Below are 20,998 nucleotides of genomic sequence, written 5' to 3'. Positions count from 1 at the left end.
GGATCAGATGCACAGTAGTGTCGGCAAGAGTTACATCTGTGGCTGCTGCCACATCCAGTCCATCACTGCCTGCTGTTGCGGGTGCAAGAATGGCAGCACTCTGGTGCGTGGTGTTAGTGGTGGATTTTGTGTTTGTGTGCACCGCCGCTTAGCACTCCACTTCCCAAGATGGGTCGCCCTTCTTTGTCATACTTTGAGCGGCACTGATTAGCAAAGTGCCTACCCTTTCCACAGCGAGGACATGGTCCTGGGGTCTTAGGACATGCCCCTAGGATCTGGCGGAAATCCTTGCAGAAATGCCCTTCTTTGCCACATTTGAAATAGATCTGTGATTGCCCAGCTGGGGAAACCTTCATTGCTGCAAATGCAGAAGTCATGGCTTCATACTTGTGACTAACTGTGCCAATTTGATTACAAGTCTCAATCATGTCTATAATGGTGGGGTTCTTTAATGGTGTCAGCACACTCTGCCAGTCCACATTAGCATTTTCAATTGCCAGTTTTAACAGTAGGATATCACGGGCCTCACCACTGCAAATCTGCTTATCAAGTGATTCTTTCAGCCTATTGACAAATTGCAGGTGGGGCTCTTTAGCTCCCTGTTTGATCTCCATAAAGGATTTCTGTGGTCTTCCAGGGACTTTAAGAAACATCACAAAGACATCTGATCTAATGTCCTCAAGCAGAGCCCAAGGTATTTCCCTACTTTGCACTACTGCTTGAGCATACTGTCCTTGGCCCAAACGGTGATCCATGGTCATTGCAGCTTTCTGCCGATCGCCACTATTTAAGTATTCCAACTGTCTAAGCTCACAGAGTATCTTCCATTCCACATCCTAGAGTGTCCTCTGCGTGGGTGTTAGCGGCAAGTCCGCTAATGTCTTCAAATCATGAGGTGTCATAGTATTGGATTTAAGTACTGACCCCAACATGTTGGTAAAGAAATGTGATGATATGCCAAACTCCACAAGGGCGCGTCAGAGTTCTTTAATAACATTAAAAGATAGTCCTTGCCACTGGGCTGGCTGACAGGGGAAGTATGTGACAGGAGAAACAATACGCTGTGCGACCTCTACATCGCCTGCACCCAATGCTTGCAATCTAATTTTAACCCATATATTGTGTGAGCCCAGAGGGAATAAACCAGGCTGTTTTTCAGGGTTGACTTTCCTCGGGTCAAAAGAGTCATTAGGATAGTTAAAATCTTTTTCGCTTATCAGAGGTAGACAGTTCTGTGGGAGCTCCTCCAACTGTGGGGGTTCCTGCAAGGCAGTTAGCTATGCAGGATAGGTGACCCTTTCTTTCTCTGTACCACCTTCCTCAGACCCTTTTCTAGCATCCTGTGCCTTAATAACCTTCAACATAGTCTGCCAGGCAGGCAGCAACTCTGCCTGTGCAAGATCAGCCTTCCTTGTCACCCTGGCCCACAGCTTAACTCCTGCTGCATCCCAAACGTCATTCGTAAAAATTGTTATGGCATTGACTGTCAACATGCCCAGCCACCCATTTTAGGATACATTTAAGTCCATGTGAGGGGATTTGTCTCACATGGGTTTTTAATAGCAGCTCCGCGAGCTGCAGCACAGATTCCTCCTCCCACGAACGCTGTGCGCCCATCCTTTCCCACTGCTCACCTTCAATAACCAAAGGGATTGATGCCGGCTGTCACTTCCTCTCAGTGAGACTTGTGTTCAGCAGGGTTCGCTGTCTTTTGCACAGATAGGCACTCTTTGTCACTCTCCTCACAAGGGGCACCAATTGACAGTGATTGAAATATGGACCAAGCAGTGATACTGCAAGGATATTTATTAGTAAAAGGCACTGATATTTATACTGTTTTAGCTTCTGCATAACAATTTCCATTTGTTCTGTCTATGTGGTAGCTAATGGAAGCAAGCCACAATGTTACTTCTTTTACGCAGTTGCTTATCACAGCAGGATGTTCCATCATCTTCAGCAGAGTGTTCTGTTCTTTGTAGAAGGATGTGATTTCTGCAGTTCTTATTTCTCATTATTCCTGCTGGACCAACTTCAGTAAGTCAGCTGTGCAGTTTTAACTCATTCTACTCTGCAACAATACAGATTTTTGCAACAGATTGTAGCTTGAGGTTCAGTGTATGAAGACAGCTGAATAAAATCAAAGAACTGTTAGACTCCATTGTAATTTCCTAGTGAAGAACTTGTCTTACAACCCAATAAAACTAAGACTCTACACATTTTTCAACCTATTAGACCCCCATCTCCCTATGGGTGTAAATTTCCAGGAGGAATTTATTTTCAGTCAAGTGTCTTGTTTTGACTAAATATTCCTGGAGAGGAAAATTGCCCAGTAGTTCAAGTATCATAAGCTCATGTCATAAAGGATATTTGTTTAGGAAAAGAAACAAGCATAGCACTCAGTCTTAACTTCTTTATTAAGAGAAAATGTTAAGGTTTGTGTGTTTTGGTTTTGGGTTTTTGGTGGTTTTTTATTTCAACTAAGTAGTGACTATGAAATTTAGTTCAACAATCAAAAATAATGTGTAATCAAAATTAATATTTTGGAACATCTAATAATTGTGCAATCTCATCATCGAATGTCACTAAACAAAGACTGTATGTGGTGATGGGGTTACTAGTGGGGACTGATGATGGGTCCACTGTAGCCTTTTTCTTTACCATTCTTTACTTTCAATTTAATTGGCATTCTATCTTAGCAAAAATTTATTTTTAAAAACCCCCCTACTTTTAAAGTCTTCATTTCTATAGAGTGCCTTGCAAAATATTAATGACAAATATACAAGTTCTTTACTACACCTCTGCAACAATTGGATTTTTCTATTTCATAAATGTGATTTATGAGTTTTCTTCTCCTTTCTTCTGATATACCTCCTTTACTTATTAAAAAGAAAGCCTAGCAACAGAAAGATTAACATTTTTCTCAACTTTTAAAGAAGCATGGAACTTCTCAAAATTTTTGAACTGAATTTTTAAATTTGATGTTGCATGACTGTCACGTTCCACTATGGGGAACTGCAGGGAGTTCTTTTAAAATGCATGGTCTAGGACAAAAATAAGCCAAAGTAGACAAATATTATATCTGAGGACTGTTTATTGGTAACAAAAAGGACGTTGTCCTACTAAGGAAGAGTAGAAAACATATTTATATGGAAAAGAAGGGGGAAGGAAAAGGAGGAAGAAAACTGAATAAGAATGGGGGGGGGGGGGGGGGGGGGAAGAGAGAGAGAGAGAAGAGAGAGGGGAGACAGGAAAAGTGGGCGTTACCACCAGAGGAGCGTGGAGTGCCATGGATGTCCAAGTGGCGGGGGGTGTGTGCACGCTGCCTGCCAGGGAGAGCCTGCACAGATCTCAGAGGGGCGCGGCTCCACAGGCACAGCTCCCACGGCAACGGGCGGCTGGACACGAGGTGAGTGGGCGATCAGGCAGGAGGTGCAGAACCCTGGACGGAGTCAAGGCAGGGATGACAGCAACGAGCTGGATGAGTGAAGCAGGATTGGAAGCAGGTGGCTCAGCCAGAAATGCAGGGGTGCAGAAGGCAAGGAATTGGACAGGAACACAAGGAGGCAGGGCAGGCAGTGGCTGGAGCAGGCAAGGGAGAAGACGTGGTAGGGCAGGACACAGACTACACACAAAGCTCGGAGGTCAGCCAGTGTCCAGCCAAGTGCCCAGCCAAGAGGGAGGAGGAGCGAGCAAAGGAGAGCAAGGGCGAGCAAGGGCAATCAAAGGTAAAAATGAGGCCAAAAGAGCCAAAAAACAGCCTAGAGCCAGGACAAAAAAAGACCAAAAAGCAGGCTAGAGCTGGGGCAAAGAGTCCCAACAGCTTGTGACTGGCTCCTCCCGAAGTCCACCTGCTGACAGGAGACCAGTGGCCCAGTCCAACATTCCACGGCAGTCCACTGGTGGAGACCTTTTGCCGTCTGATTGGAGAACCTCTCTGGAGGGTACAGGGTCCTTGGTGTTCCCCTGCTGACTGCCTGTCCCATGTGAGGTGTGAAGTGGTTGCCAGGCAAAGTCCCCCCAGGGACAAGGCTTTCTCCTATCTTTTCCTGGTTGCCTCCTGCAAGTGCCACACATGCAACCCCTCCCCCACATGCATCTGACAGTGTTGAGAGAGAAATCAAAGTTAAATTGGCTCCTCACATACAAGCTAGTAAGATTTCTATAGCTTTTTGCTGGACAGTCTGTAGTAATTGATATAGCTTCATTAAACAAATCAGACAAATCACATTTTCTGATGAAACACAAAAAGGAAAAGAATTTTTCACTTAATATTGTCATGATAGTGTATATTTGAAGAAGTTGGAAATAAAGATTCATTTTAAGTATTTGGGATATGTTGATTGGACATAAGTAGTGCAATGTTGGAATTAATGTTTTAGGACCTTAAAGATTAAATAATGTCCAGAGTGATTTTTAATTTACTCTGCTGGCTTGTCAAACCATGTTGCATAATTGCAAGACAATTAAATTTTCTTTTCCTTTCTCCTTTTTTTTTTTTAAATTTATTTTGAAAGTATTGTAACAGTATACCTGCAAAAGTATATCTGTACTTTTACCATAGCACATTTTTGTCCATCCTTTTGTCCATCTTTTCCTTCTTGATTCAGGTGGATGCTTAATAATGCACCCAAGCGCAACTTCCTCTGCTATTTAGCAGTTCAGGAAAACTTCACCCTGCAAAGCTACTTCATTTTAAGCTACAGCAACAGAGGTGAAGTTACCAAATATAATTATTTCAACTGAATCACCAGAAGGTGAGTTAATGTCAAACAAATAATTTGGCAGCTTTCCTAGTGCTTTCTCAGACCCCTTGTGCATTTCTCTAAGCGCCTGTGTTTTTAGAGAAGTTTCGTCCCATCTTCCTTTGTGTGACCTCTCTTCCATAGGATTTCTTTTCCATTTCTACACTTTCAGTCCTGATACAGGTTAGTTGTTCATAAATCATCTTGGGGGTGTTCAGTGCTCATACTAGGAGAAAACACCATTAACAATAGATACTTTAAATGTTGCATGGGATAGAAGTGCACTGAAGCATTTCTTCATTTTTGTAGAGATGTAAACTTTTGGATTTGTTATTCCAAAATATGCGAGCCTAGTAGCTCATCTTGGGAAAAAGGTTTTAATTTCAAAAATATGGAAAAAGCAAACAAACTACTGATATTCTTAGCTTTACTTATGTTTTTCTAATCCTTTATGTGCCTTTCATTGCATTATAGTCTGTTTTCTCTTTGCTTAGTTCTGTCTTGCTATTCCTCTGCAGTCAAGTAAATATCAGCATAATGCATAACAGGATATCATGTCACTTGGATATGTAATCTTTTGCTTGTGCTATATTTCAAAAATAGAGCTCTGATATGAATTGAAAATGTGCCTCATCAATTTGAGGTACTCAGAAATTATATTTAGCATGCAAAATATTCAAAACTAGTTGTGGGTGGAAGTAACACAAAATAACCCTGTAGGAAATTTGTTTTCACTTTTTGCATTTGTGTACAGATAGATACTGTTCACAGATCACCTCTATATGCCCTTTTGACTTTCACTAATGCTGCCTTATACAAAGAACAGTACCCCTGTCCAGGCTCGCAGATACCTGGAAGTCTTGAGAAAAAACCCCATCGTTATTAAGGATGTGCACTTTCTATTTACAGGTGAACCCTAGGCTCCTGAGACACATACATTCAACATACCTTTGCCAGCCATAAATATGAGCCTGATATCCAGTCATGACAATTCTGTTTTATTTTATGGGCTTGACCCACAGGAGACAGGAAAGACATAAAATGTAACAGGAATAACACTTGAGAAGTGAATTGATCCATCCCAAACAAAAGCAAGAACTTGAGATAAGACGGGAATGTTCTATTGTCTACAGCCCTTTTCTTGTTTTGGATGCTCTCACCTATGCTAAGAGAACTGGGTAGAGATGGGGGAGTTTTAAATGCTTCTCAAAGAAGCTGAGGAAACAAATGAAATGTAGATCCTTTTATTGTCTTTCTACCAGAAATCAAAGACTAATTGTGACATACATTTTCCTTAGTTTTGTTAGTTTTCAAAGATTTCCACTTGATATTTTTTGTTTAATACAATTTTGTTAAATACAGATTGTTAGTGAAAAATTTCCATTTCTTCTCAAGGTACTCTAAGGCATCTAGTCAGATTAATTGCTTCAATTTCTTTTTTCTTTACACCACCTTTTATTTTAGGACATGATATCTATCAGAAGCCTAAAGGCTCTATTAATAAAGTTTTGGCAACCAAGGAAATGTTAGCTGTGGAGTCTTTCTGAAATCTTAAGTTCACACTGTCATGAGAAGGAATCTGCTCAGTCTGTGCTGTCTTCTGTCCTATTACATCATCACAAGTGTTTGAGAAAAAGGCACAGGGAAGAGTACTCTCTTCTGAGCAGCTACTGGACAGCAGTGTTCTGCAACTGGGGAGGAATCTCATGGACAATACTTCCAAATGTGATTTCTGGCTGCTTCAGGGTTTCTCCATCTAGGACTTTGAACCTGAAATACCTTCAAAGCAACCTACATTTCAGAAGGCATATTCTTAGATGTGAAACTCAGGCTCTCCTAGACATTTAAAATTTTCTGTCAAAAGTACTGATTTCCTACCATTGTAATGTTCTCTGGATATTAAATGTAAGTTAGTCATTTGAAATGATAGTCTTTAATATGCTGTCTTTAGACAGACTAAAAGGATCTGATTTATTTAGCATAAGTGCATTTGATAGGCCAATATTGTATTCAAGATAATGGTAGTAAAACAAAAAACCTAAATATTCAGAAGACTACAACAAGTCTTTTTCTACTTCTTTATATTAACAAGAGACAGTAACTTCGTAAGAGAAATATTTTCTCTCAATTGATGTTACACTATTGGAATCAATGACTTTTTGCTTAGCTGTTGTAGATGATATAGTTTTCAATTTTTCAGATTTTCGAAATTCATGCTTGTTCCGGTTCTTTTGCTTCAAAGCAGATCAAAAATTCAACTAGACTTTTATTTCTAAGACTGTAAATTTTGTTATTGAAGTGTGACACAAAATCAGCAATCATTAGCAGTGGGGACAGTGGGTCAATAATAATTCCCATATTTGAAACCATTTGGAACAGGAATAATTTGAGATTAAAAACTGGTGCATTTAAAATCATGTCCTTCTAAATCCTAAATTAGTACCTGGTAGCTACCAAATGTATCATCTAGAGAGGTATATTTCTCCTGAGTCCTGATTCTGCAAAGATTCTCACATATGCCTCCCTTTGTGCACTATTACAGTCATTCAGTAATTATTCAAGTATATCAAAATTGATCTACTACATGAGGAGAATCTAAAGGTACTCTGCCACTGTAGGAGAGGGGCTTCAGACAGAAATGAGTCTGGGTTTACTCCAACCTAGGGAAATATATCAGAGGAACTGCTGACAGGTATTTTGGATCCACAGTAACTTCTTTATGTTTGTCACAATGAACTTTTTTCTAGTCTGCATCAATCTGTTGTGAATAACAGGGGCACAGACAAGTAAAAGTGTTCTGTCCACTGAGATGGAGAACATTCATCAAAGACAGGGTTTGTGGGGGATTTGTCATTTTTACAGTAATATCTACAATTCACTGGTTCTTTAATGCACTTTTTGTTTAGTGTCACAAGAGACCATCAGTTATGGTCTAGTACAGGCTGGTGGGAATGACTTAGGTTTTAACAAGATGATGCTTCCAAGATAAGAAAAATATCTTGACGGTATTTTACAGAAAATACATAAAATAAAATTGTTTCTGAGAAGCCAGTTCAGCTTATTTGATAAAAATGGCATTATTACTATTAATTTTAACAGTAATCCTGTTGCCACCAAAGTAAGGTCTCTAAGTTAATACTCTTTATTTGAGTAACTTGGCCATCTTTTTTTTCCCTATAATTGATTATTCATTTTTTAAAAAATTCATTACTGCTGTGCAGTTTTTTTCTAATTGTTTTATTATAAATTGCAGTTTAGTTATTTTTATTGCCATGAAAACTACAGTATTAGATTTACACAGTTCAATCAACCTGAGAATGAGAGTGTATTGGTAACATCCCTTTGGAAAATCATGGATTCTGGATGACTGAATGAAAAGGTTTAATTGCTACTATTATTTCAGAAATATATTAATGTACTCAGTATTTTTATTATTTGTTCTTTACAAGTGCAATTTTACTCTAGAGATACCTAACTTTTTCATGCATCATGTGAACCTTTCAATGCCTGTTGTGAAGCTGCTCAGTTTACTGCCTAATGAATCCATATATTAGCACAGTATAGCTTGACACACATGCTGTAGGCTTGCATAAACAGGCTCATTTTTTAGGAGTAGGAGGCAACATGTTAAGAGAAAGGCCACTGTACTGCTCTATGAGAACTGAATGAAAAAATAATTGGTCCCTATGATCACACTGACCTAAGTCATATCAGATCTTTGTGACACTTGGCAGTTGTTCAGCTGTTATTTGGCAGCTTGCAATCAGCAGAAGGCCTCTTTCAGGTTGCATCCGAATCTGCACTACAATCAAGGAAGGAGAAGACATGTAATCTCTTTCCAAATAGATTCCATTTATTTATTATCCCAAATCTAACAAGCTATTGAGAAATTAAATCAAGGAGGATTTACACAAGTTAGAAGTACCAGCGATATCTTGATAAATATATGTGAAGAGCTAAACCAATTTACACTCCACCTGCACCTAACTTTGGGCGAAAAAGGAGAGAATGAGGGAAAATCCAGAGGTATAAGTAGATGAAGCTAAAGCTTGAAATAAATGAGGGAGGGAAGACAAAACACAAATATTTTAACCACAGTTAGATTTCTGGTGAAAACCCAAGATGAATTAATGATAGATAAGAAAGTAGAATAGTTGTTTGTTTTTTTCAAACAGGCAATATATGCATATCACCTTTTGGTCTAATTGTGCTAATTTGCTCTAATTGTTTTCTCTGGCAGACTAATATTGTCAAGCAGCACTGTATCTTTGCTTATAATAATGTAGTCTTAGATGTATCTTTAAACTACAGAAATACAGTCTACAAAACTGAGATAAAGTGAGTATATAGTCCATGAAAAAAGCACTCTTGGAGAGAAGTTATCATTAGCTTATGAGTTAAATGAGGGTATTGTAAATTGGGTTCCTCAGTGGTCTGACTTAAGCTTAATTTTATTCAATATTTCTGTGACATTTTGAATAAGATGTAAGCTTACAACGTGAACAATTGAAACTAGAAGAGTCTGCAAATATTCGGCTTATCATTCTTCTTGTAAGACTTCAGCATGAGTACTTCAACTTCTTGAGGACATATTTTTCTTAATATTTGTGCAACTTTTCTTAAAATTAGTTAGAAAAATAAGTTTTTTTGCTTCATTACTTTCATTGCTTTCCTAAATTTAAAAATTGCTTTGGTATATTTCCCTGAATTTCAACTGCTTTTATTTTGAGAATATGGAAAATTTTGATGATGTTGTTTTCTACCTGTTTCTAAGACTAACTTTAGATTCCAGAAGTGATCTGTTTAAAAAAAAAAAAATCTCATTTCACATGTGAACCTTATAGTTTGCTTATGCATCAGTAGTCGCTTTATAAGCAAACATAGTATGCCATGTATATGTGGGACAATGTCATTGTCAGTGAGGCTTTTTACAGTACAGGTCAACCCCAGGGATGGTAACCTCAGTTGTGTCCTCAATGGTGGCCTATTTATTCCACTTGATGTATTAGATCTATATCTGTAGTGTAACAATTGACGATTAAAAATTAAAAAGAAGGAAGGTTATTTTATTTTTCCTATGGGAGACGCTGGGAACTCTAAGGCTGTGGGGAGTATTTTAATTATCTTGAAATTAAAAATAGCAAGTTATGTAGCTCCTTGCAATCTTAAATTTACTGAGGGACTAGGAGGACTGTTGTTTTCTCTAATTAACCTGGTACAGTTTTGTATCATATTCAGAGAGAAAGACTGCATCAGTTCCTATCCATTCATTGATATCATGGCTGTATTCACCCCGGCTTCTGACAACAGATAAATATGGATGTCAATGTGATAAGAGTTTGGAATGGGAGCAGCCTGGGGATTGCTCAAGCCTCATTCAGCCATGTGATAGGAGGGAACCCATCGTATATGGATTCTTTTGAGAAGAGTCTTTAATGTTCTTACTGTCATTGACTCCTTGTCTCCCACTTCTTTGTGGTGGTTCTGATTAATTTGACATTCAGGCACATCACAATACCTTTCCAGTGTCTGTGGTATGTATCAAGAGTGTAGCGGGTAACAGCACTCCATAACAAGACAAACTGGAGATGGAAGGTGGATAAACAATGTGATAGAAGACACTGCAGAAATTGCTGTTCATTCACTGATGTCAGGTCTCTGCTAACTGAAACAGTAAAAACGCTCCAGTTACCATAATTTATTTTAAACTCCCTTCCTTTCAATAAGACTTATAACCTTAATCTCAATAAAAGAAATGCAAAACCTCTCTACAAAAAGAGGTGAATATGGCTTCATCAGAGAAATTTGTTGCCTACAGCAGGCAAGTTTCTACAGCATCACTATGCATATACTTCTGTAAGCTGAGATATGTAAGAAGCAAATATATATGAGAAGCAAACTGCACTGCTGAAAAAATAATCATAAAATCATAGAATATGCAGAGTTGGAAGAGACCCATCAGGATCATAGAGTCCAGCTCTTGGCCCTGCACAGGACACACCAAGATTCCCACCATGTACCTGACAGCATTGTCCAAACGCTGCTTGAACTCTGTCAGGTTGGTGCTGTGACTGCTTCCTGGGGGAGCCTGTTCCAGTGCCCAACCACCTTCTGGGTAAAAAAGCTTCTCCTGATTCGTAACCTAAACTTCCCCCATCACAGCTATGTTCCATCTGCTCAAGCCCTGTCACTGCACGTGAGAGGGAAGAGATCAGTACTTGTCCCTCTGCTTCCCCTTGACGAAGATGCACACGCACAAAAAAGCTTTGCATTATAATAGCAAGAAAAAAATGTTACATATTTCTGTAAAAGAACTACTGGTTTTAATTTGAGATTTAGGGGTCTAGTAGGACATGCCTTTTGTCTGAGGCACTTTGCTCATTCTTCATGGAAATGGGGACTATTTGAGCAGACATGTCAGGATGTGTAGGATGGGCCTGTGGCAGGAGTTGCTGGTAACATTTTTCATTTTTGTTTTCTTTCTACCTTCTTCTCCAGCATAACTGTAGTTCCCTTTAAGATCATTTAGGAGTTTTATTTTATAAAATAACTTTGATTACAGAGATCTAGTAATTGGTCTGCTGTTTATCTCTTCTTCCTTTCCTTTGTCCTTAATATCATCCCTGTTTGGTATTAAGAACAGTTTTGTGTGTGTGCTTGTGATCAAAATGGACGTTTGATAGACTCTTTGAATTGGAGCATCAACGAAATTGAATTCCGTTTATAATTGTAAAATCCGGAATTCAGCAATGCGAGTTTCCCGGCAAATTTAGACTGTGTTGTATTTAACAGCAGACAGATTAGTAGGTGGATAGGAATCTTTTCTCCCTCCCCCGTTCTCTCCTTCCTTTTCTTGGTTGCTCTGTTTCATGCTCCACTTACTTAATATACACAAGCAGACAGAAGACTGCAGCAAAAAATGTGGAATTTAACCCTTCACTCTCCTCAGTCTGCACTAGGACCAGGTGCAGACTTTGAAAGGCAGAATTTGACTCTAAATGTTGATGATCACAAAAGAATTTGATACTAAAGTATATAAATCCCAACTAAATATTAGCTGGACTATTAAGTCTAACTAAATAAAAAAGATTTATTTTGGATGGAACTGGGTGAGGTTTGTAAAGTATGTAAAGTATTACCCACTTCTTGCTTTGGGGAGTTGTGTGGATTTTATGGTAACAGAGCTGTGTTTCTTACTGAATAAGAACTATACTTTCTGGTCTAAAGTCTGATGTTTCTTTACTTTTCAGTGTAACTCTATTGGATCAGGAGGGGCAAGGGAGTTACCCATCAAGATGTCTCACTGTGTTTATTGTGATCTTGATTCCTTCTAAGCAACCCATTCATAGCTTCCTTTGAAGGCAGCAGTGTTACATATATTGAACTTTTGCAGAACTGCTTGGTCTTCCTCTGAATTTTGACTCATTGAAATTGTTCATAATAGTCATGTGTTGTAAGCATTTAATTTATCAGCTTAAGCATGTGGGTTTACTTGCAAGCACTGCAGTTTGGAAGGAAATTTGCAACCTCATCTAACAAAATGCAAGCAAGCAAGCAAGCATTATCATAGACATACTTATTCTAAGCAAAAAACCAAAGCCTGCAGTGGGAGCACAGACACTCTTAGAGGGTGTGTTGATGGGTTAAACTGGGTATTGTGAGTGTAGTAGAAAATGATTTAGAGAGCTAATTTGGAAACATGTAATTGTGTATAACACAAAACCTAGTAAATATAACACAGCTGTGTTGTAAAGAGGAGTGGGATAAGGGGACAGGACAGTCTTAGATATATATGTGAAAAGAAAAAAAAACCAAAAACCTTTTCAGCACTTTAGTTGAAACACCTTCTGTGGTGAAGGAGGAAATAGTATTGTATATATAGCAAATTATACGCCTTGCTACTTAAGATACTAGTACTGTGTTTAATAGTCTGATGGTCAGTTTAGTGTTCTGGTATTTTATTTTCTGTATTTGTCTTTCCTCTATTGGTTACGGCAGTTTGATTTGTTTTGTTAGGGGCAAGATGAGATGAGCTTTATTTTAATGAGGCTTAGTAGAAGGACTAATATTTCCTTTAAAATTATGAAATATAATCTACATTTGTAGACTACTTCCCCCCTAATAAGATTCATAAGATTTTTAGATTTCAGTATCTGTGATTCAATTTCTTCTTGAAATAGTGTACAGTGGATTTACTTTAATATCTATTATATAGACACATACATATATGTGTATACATCTATGACTATATTACAACTAAAATGGAAATTAACATGCACAGATTTTTATTTTAAAATATAGAATAGGAATGGGCTATGAACATAAACACTGGGAAAGACATGAAAAATTTATGACTTTAGGAGCATAGGTAAAGGAATTTTCTTTGGGATCTAGCATCCAGTTTGACTAACTTATACTCCATTCATATTTCTGACATCTACAACATCACAAAGAATTCATTCATGTGTGATAAAATCCACAATATTAATTATGAATATTGTGAAAATGTGTATTCTTGTTGAGTTTTTTTGATAATTTCATTTGATGTTCTGGATTTCTTATTTTAAGACAAGGTTCAAAGAGATTTCCCCATTTGCTTTCTCTGTTTTTTTCTTTCTCTCCTACACTTCTTTTCTTAGTTCCTTATGCCTGCTAGGCATTGCTCCTAGTTATGCATTGTATTTGGTTTTTTTTAATAGCCAGGGCCAAGTTTATTTTCATCAGTTCACCTCCTGTGATTAATTAAAGAAGTCTGTATACTTTTTTATTCCTGCTATCAAGTTAGTGAGCTCTCAGCTCATTATTTCTTCACAAGGTTGTGAACCTCTGTTTCATAACAAAGAGGTCTATCCACTTAATATGGCTACCATCCTCAAGGTCAGCTATTCTCTCTCCAAGACAGCTCACCATGTGCACAGTGATGGCAAATTTCATGAGTGTATATTGACTAATTTGTCAGTATCATTAAATGCAAGTGTAAATAAAACTGATCCCAAATTGTATTCTAGAGAAGTTCATTGGGTATGTGGCTTACAGTCTCAAAATGCCTTTTTTAGTATAACTCACTTGGGGCTCTTCCTTCAGCCAATTGCTCATTTACCTCATACATCTGACACCCGTACTTCCCAGATTTCACCATTATTTTCCACTTGGCATGATAGGAGACATTTGTAGATGTCCAAGGAGATTATTTTTTCCAGTTTCCTGAATGCACAGAAATTACATGTTGAAGAAAGTAAGTACATCATGTCAGAATTATCTTTCTCTAGTACAGTCATCTTTTATTAAATCTCATCTGTCATTTAGCTCCAAATTTGCTGAATTTTTACCTTTTCTTCAGAGCAAAAAATCAGATTTTTAGCTGAGAAGATCACTTCTTACCCTTTCCTATTCCCCAATCACATAGTGCCTCATCTAACTTGGATTAATTTTAAAATACTGCTATTCAACCTCAAATTTAAAATGCCAGGAATTTTCCATCTTCTACAACAAAAACCAGAGACCCCTACAACATAAGTGCATCTAGGTTTACCATTATGTCTGTTGTAAATGTTATAATTTGTGTATGTACCAAATAGAAATATAAATAAATATATATGTATTTATTTTCTCTCCATGCTGTCTTTTCTCAAAAGTTCATTCTCATTGTGCTGAGATCAAGAAAAGCATTTATGTTTTTTTGACAAATTACTTCTTATGAGAATAGCGTGAAGTCAATTGTGAAGCAGCACTTTAGAATGTGTACTTCAGAACTTGGTGCTGACACCACATTGGCCTGACATTGCTATTAAAATAGATCTTTTGTGAGGCAAACTAGAAAAACTTACAGAGGTAGAAAAAAATATTCTCCCATTTTATCTTTCATGGAGGATTTTTCAAAGTTTTCCTGAAGCTTTTGTTCAAAACACAAAGGTGGAGATTTGCTGTCTAGAATATCTCCAGGAGGTATCTATTTATTGCGGAGGGGTTTTTTTAGGCCTATTTCGCTTTGAGTGGATTTTGGCTGGAGGCAGAGCCTATGGATCACAGATTTTGTAAAATATTTAAAGTATAACTGAGACTTCTAGTGCCTTTTAAGTATTTTTTCCAATTTATATTAGTTTCTTACCAGGTGTTTTGCCTACCTGCCAACCAGTAATAGAATGTGGGAACAATGCCCACAGTGATGGCCAGATTATATTTTTTTTAATCTCATAGCATAGCACCACAGTTTCTAATAGAGTGGTGAAACTATCTGAAAACTGTGTATAGTGTAAGATGAAACAGAGTAACTTTTTCAAATGTTCACTGCTCAGAAAGAAAAAAATGTCAAAAATAGCTGGAAACGAGGAAAATGAATTCAGCTACTAAAAGGGCAATTTTTTTCCTCCATTTCAAGACTTGCTCTTTCCATCTACAATGTGAGAAGGGAAAACTCTACATTCTTCCTTGAATCTTTTAATTTTATAAAAAGGTATTATTTCTTTTTTATTTTAGAATGGCACCAATTAGCATCAATGAAAACTTTACTAAGAAGTCTGTTCTAAAAGATGACTCTGTAGATCGGGCAGGTTTAGAATAGCCTAGATGAAACAAAGGTCAGAGTCATGCCATGGTATGGCATTCCCAAGTAGTACTCAAGCACAGCCTGCTGAAGCTTGTGTTACACAGTGCTGTAGTTAATGATGTACATGCTCAGATGTTAGGTATTACAGGGAGCAGCTAGCTTTGTGTAGATTGATGCTGTCTGTGACATACTGGCTACCCATTAAGGTTGTAGCAAAAAAGATGCAGCCAGCAATAGGTCTTTGGGAATGCAAATATGACATTAGTGGCATTGACAGCATCTCATAGTGGAGTCTAGTGGTCAGTCTTGCCATGCTGAAATGCTGGTGTAGCTCCATGTCCCTGAGGAAGATTGTTTCTGTGACTTCCCCTGGAAAAAGGATTATGGTGATTTATGTATTTATTTAAAACTGGATGTGAAGTGTCTAAGCCCACGTCTCTAAAACTTCATAAATACTAGTTAACATCTTGCTAGTCTTCCCCTGACTGGTCTCTCCTGCAATGTTCTGCTTCAAAGCGTGTTTCAGCATTTCTGAACATCAAGGTTGGAAAAAAAAAGTGTTTCAGACAAGCTAATAGATGATAGTCCATGCTGGATGTGCCTTTAATATTTGACAGAGAAAAGCACCTTTCAAAAGTCCTGCCATGATCAATAACATTTCACTGAAGAACTTTTATTAACACTGAACACCAGCTCTCAGCTTCTTAAAAAATCCACCAGAACAGAGAGCATGTGGAGCAAGATGATCACTGGTCACCATGGCAGTCTCACAACTGTTCACAGTAACATGCTATCTCTGCACGTCACAGTGTTTTCACAGCATGGAGAAAACCACATGATGGTGTGTAAAAGCATGACCAGTTTTGAGACTGGACCTTAAACCTTCTGCCTAATACAAAGTGCCCTATTGTCACAATGTCAGTGTAGCACGATGCTCTGCCTGCAATGGTGTAAAACAACTCAAAAAATGTCCTATTTTGCAAAGCTATCATTGATGAACTGAGAAGGGGTGGCATGCTGCTTTTCATGCTGATTTATGCTAAAACCAGTCTGACTCAACAACCCCGGAGTTAAACATCTTGATAGTGAGGTGAAGATGGGGCAGATATTGTAAAGCATCCTTTTCTAAAAATGCTAATCTGGCACAGCTGGTGTGGACACATACAAGTGTCAGTCAACCACTTTATACTCCAAAAATCTAGTTCCACTTTCAAATGGCAGTTTCTTCTAACATAGCCCTTCTTGAAGTGTGTGTGTAAATTCCTCCTTTGGATGATGAAGCCCCTCTAGGTTTCTCCTCAAGGCTGAGAGAAAGAGATTTTGCCGCAGTCGTTGGTATGGGCATAAATCTCTACTTAAAATTTGGGGGTTTGGGGATTTTGCTAGCTTTAATATGATTGCTTTAATTGTTTTGACATAATACACTATACTATACTATGCTAGCAGTTTTAACTTCTATACTCTGCAGTAAATAATTCTGATAATGATCTTTTTGTCTAATTGTTTGTCACACTAAATCATTAATTTTTGTAGAAATATATCCAGTTTGTGATCCTTAATTCTGAAGGACAAAGTTGTACAAATATTCCTCACACCTCTATAACTCCTTAGACTTAAACTGTTGACAGAGTCTGGGGCTAAGATTGGATCTAGGTGCACCCAGGCTCCTCTCTGAGAAGGAGTTTAGAAAACAAAGGTGATCCTTTCTGCACCTTGTGACTCAGTGGGAGAACTTCTCTAATAAACTTTTTCTGAAACTCCCACTCCACCTGTGACAGTCAGAGGGGATATAAGAACTGCAATATCGCATAAAATAAATCAGTGTCTTGCCTGGTGACTGTTCATTAAAATGTGGTTTTGTTTTGAAGTTATTAAGGAGAATAAAACAAAACAAACCAAAACCTGTTTGATTTTGTGTACAATGAACTATATAGGTCTACTATTTCTATGCTAGAGCAGCTATTGACTTAAAATTGAATTCACTTAGAGACAATCAATCAGACTCCTGGCAGTAAGAACTAGTAACTTTTACCCACTTGGAGGATACAAGGTTCTAGCCGCCAGGGTGCAGGAATGCATTTTAAGCTTGATAATCAACAAGTTTGTGACAGGGGTTGTGTCACACAGATTCCAGTTTGGGTCAAAATTAGGAAAAGTGATATTTCTGTGTTGTAAGGTCCCTTTTTAACTTTTTTTAAGCTCTGTCAGAATTTCTGGTATTGAAGTGAAAGCATAATGAAGTAGAAGCATGGATTCATAAGGAAAAAAATAAAAGGGATTTCCAAAGGTCATCTGCACCACATCTTTATCTTAAAAAGGATTATGCTTCCTTTTTCCTGGCAGTTATTTACCTGACCTGGTCTTGGAGAGAGGAATAATAATCCCAGGGCCCTTGTGATGCAATTCCATAGACTTCCTCTGCAAACCAGCCCAGTGCTTCCCAGTAAACTAGTATTAAATAAAACCTTACAAATATCTTTTTTCCACAACCACAGTTTGACTTGTTCCCCAAAGACAGGGTGATGGAGCTTCATTAATCTTTTAGGTCCATGAAAGCTGCTATAATTTTTTCTTGCTGGTATTTTCCTTTCTGGCTGAAAACTCTGGTAGTTTAGTCTGTCCTTGTAAGTCAAGCTTTCCTTTTACTAAACTGTGTCCCTCATTCTTTCTGTATTTCCTTTCTAGACTACTCTGGCTCACTTCTTTCTTAATTGTGGATGTGATACTCAGAGAAATGTTAGCATCTACTCAGTAGAATGGAAATATTCATCAAATATGCATTACATTTCTTATAGAAATGGCTACTGAAAAGGATTCTCACTATGGTACTTTCTTCTGTTGTATCAGGATGGCATTTTGAATTTTTGTATAATCAGTGGCCTAGTATAATACTCTCAGGCAAAATTGCAAACTGTATTTTTCAGTCATATTGTGGTTTAACCCCAGCCACCAAGTCCCACACAGCCACATGCTCACTTCCATCATGGTGGGATGGGGGAGAGAGTTGGAAGAGTGAAAATGTGAAAACTCATGGGCTGAGATAAAAAAAGTTTAATAGGTAGAGAAAAAGCTGCTCACAGAATCAAAGCAAAACAAGGAATTCATTCACCATTTGGTATGGACAGGCATATGTTCAGCAATTCCCAGGAAAGCAGGGCTCCATCATGCTGAATGGTGACTTGGAAAGGCAAACACCATCATTCTAAACATCCTGATTCCTTCTTCTTCCCCCAGATTTACACAGTAACTACAAGGCCATAGGGTCCAGAATAACCCATTGGTCAGCTGAGGTCAGCTGTCCTGGCTGTTTCCCCTCCCCATTCTTTGTGTAGCGCCAGCCTCCCAGCTAGAGGAGTAGTACCAGAAGCAGGAAAGTCCTTGATGCTGTGAAAGAGCTGCTCAGCAATAATAAAAGCATCTCTATATTATCAACACTATTTTCAGCATAAATCCAAAACATATCCCCATACTAGCTACTGTGAAGAAAATTGCCCAAACCAGAACCACTTGGAGCTGCATAATAATTTTGTGGCAAAAAATCAGGCTGATTTCTAGACTTGTCCTCTAATGTGTCAGCCTTTTCGAATACAATGTACTCTCATTGCTGTGGAAAAAAAAAAAAAATCAAGAAAATAGGTCTATTTATGCATAGTAAAATTCTGTGGATCTTCAAAATGACCACCCTAAAAGAAAAAATGTTCATCATGTCCATTCATATGCCCTGTTCCATTCTGGATGATTAACTGTTCTCAAGTAATTGGACTTCTCAGTGACTTCACTTGAGTGGCTCATGATTCTTTATTGATTTTGCTTACATTTGTGTTTATTCAATAAGAAGATTTGAGAGCATGTTTTTTCTTTTTTATCGTATCCGTAGGAGGAACTATTTAACCATCAATCTCCTGAAAATCCTAGAAATAGAAGATAACATTGTTATCCTGCAACTGCTACTGGTATTTGAGACATCCTAAACTATTAATTATCTGCCATGATACAAAATTACTTTTTCAAATGTATTAGTGTGAAGTCTACCAGACCCTTCACCAACAAAATTCCATCCCATAAAGCCTTGCAAATTTTCATAGGAAGTCAGGCCACAAAGAATGACTAGGTGGTTCTGAATGCAGGCTTAGATTTTTGAAATGTCTGGTTTTAATGCTGATATTTTGTGCAATCTAGTAAAAGATTTTAAGGGACTAGAGCAGTCAGCATCAGTGTGAATATATTGCAGCTGGTCAATGTGTTCAGCAGTCTTTTTGATAAGGTGGTAGAAATTGCAAAACCATATTGGGAGAAGATGCTATTTGAAATTTCTGGTGTAGTTCAGGATATTAATGAATCTGCTAGAAAGAAGTGAAATAGCAGATATTTTAGTGTCTTCTGGTAAATGAAGAGAGAAATGAATTGTGTCCTTTTTAAAAGCCTCAGACACAATTAACCTAATTACTAGATCTCTTTCTTCAACTTCTAATAGATCTTATTTTCAAGAACCTCTTGCAGAGGAAAAAATATCCAATATTAAATCACTACTATGTTAATAACCTAAAATTATTTGAGAGTAATAGAATTTATATATCTGTATTGGGTTGACCCTGAGTTGATGGACAGTCTTTAAGACCAATTACGCTTCTCACAATTTACATATTTAAACTGCACAGAAAGGCGGGACTTCCCCTTTTGGTCGGAGCTCGCTTGCTGGGAGGTGGGGGCTCCGGAGCCTCCCGGCCCTGCCGGGCCGGGGCCACTGCCCCTTTCCCCCTTTCCCAACACCGCAGCACGGACCCTGGGTGGCTGGGGGGGACTGCCTCAGAGCCGCAGGCAGCTAAAACCAGCCATGGACTGCTCACAGCTAAACCCATCCAGCGCGGCTTCTGGGGACAGGCGGGTCCCTCTCCTCTCCATGCGGAGCCGGCGGAGTCAACGGGAGCCGGCAGAGCCTCCTGTCTGCAGCCAGCACACTTCGTGCTGAACTGAAGAAGACACCACGCAGCCAGCAGCACAAAGGGAGCGAGGCTTTCCCCACCGTAAAGGCTGAACAAGAACACCCTTCAGCATGGCGGCGTCAGTCAGAGAGAAAGAGAAGTGAGTCACATGGGACAGAGCCGAGCATGGCGACGGGAGAAAAGAGGGCGGTGCCACGATTCTGGCGCGCAGCTTAAAAGAAACCTTCTTGCATGCCGTGGTAAGAAACTGTAATACCAGAAACTGTTTGTCTCTTTAATCCATTTGAAGAACATGGGGGGATGGAGTATCTTCGTGTGCCTGTGAAGATTGTGAAGAATGCCGATGCCAGGCTATATAGTAGTAAGAGGCTGTTAGAGACTTGTGGCGAAGAAGAGCCTTTGTGTGCAGGCCAAAAGAACTTATCCTTAAAAAGATGAATAACCCCATGTGATGGCCCATGTTTTGCAGTGTGAAAGAACTGTGAGATTTTTCATGGGAGAGATGTTCTACACACAGCAGATTGTTTGTTTCCGGGCGGATCTGCTGTTAGTGGCAGTTTGGGAACCACGTGCAACTGAAGGAAAAACCCTTTTTTCCCTTAAGCATAAGAGAGAGACTTTTCAAGAACTGGAACACTGACTAACATCCCATGTTCTGTTATCCTTGTGTGAGCTAGGTAAAAGGAGAGAAGTGCTGGCTGGAGGGGGGGGGGGGGGGGGGGATTTGCTTTAATTTTGTTTTGTTATTGTCTCTTTACTTTTAATTC

Source organism: Coloeus monedula (genome assembly GCF_965178545.1).
Source record: "Coloeus monedula genome assembly, chromosome: 1".
Lineage (NCBI taxonomy): Eukaryota > Metazoa > Chordata > Aves > Passeriformes > Corvidae > Coloeus > Coloeus monedula.
The sequence above is the reverse complement of the archived record's forward strand: the minus strand, read 5'-3'. Positions refer to the sequence as shown.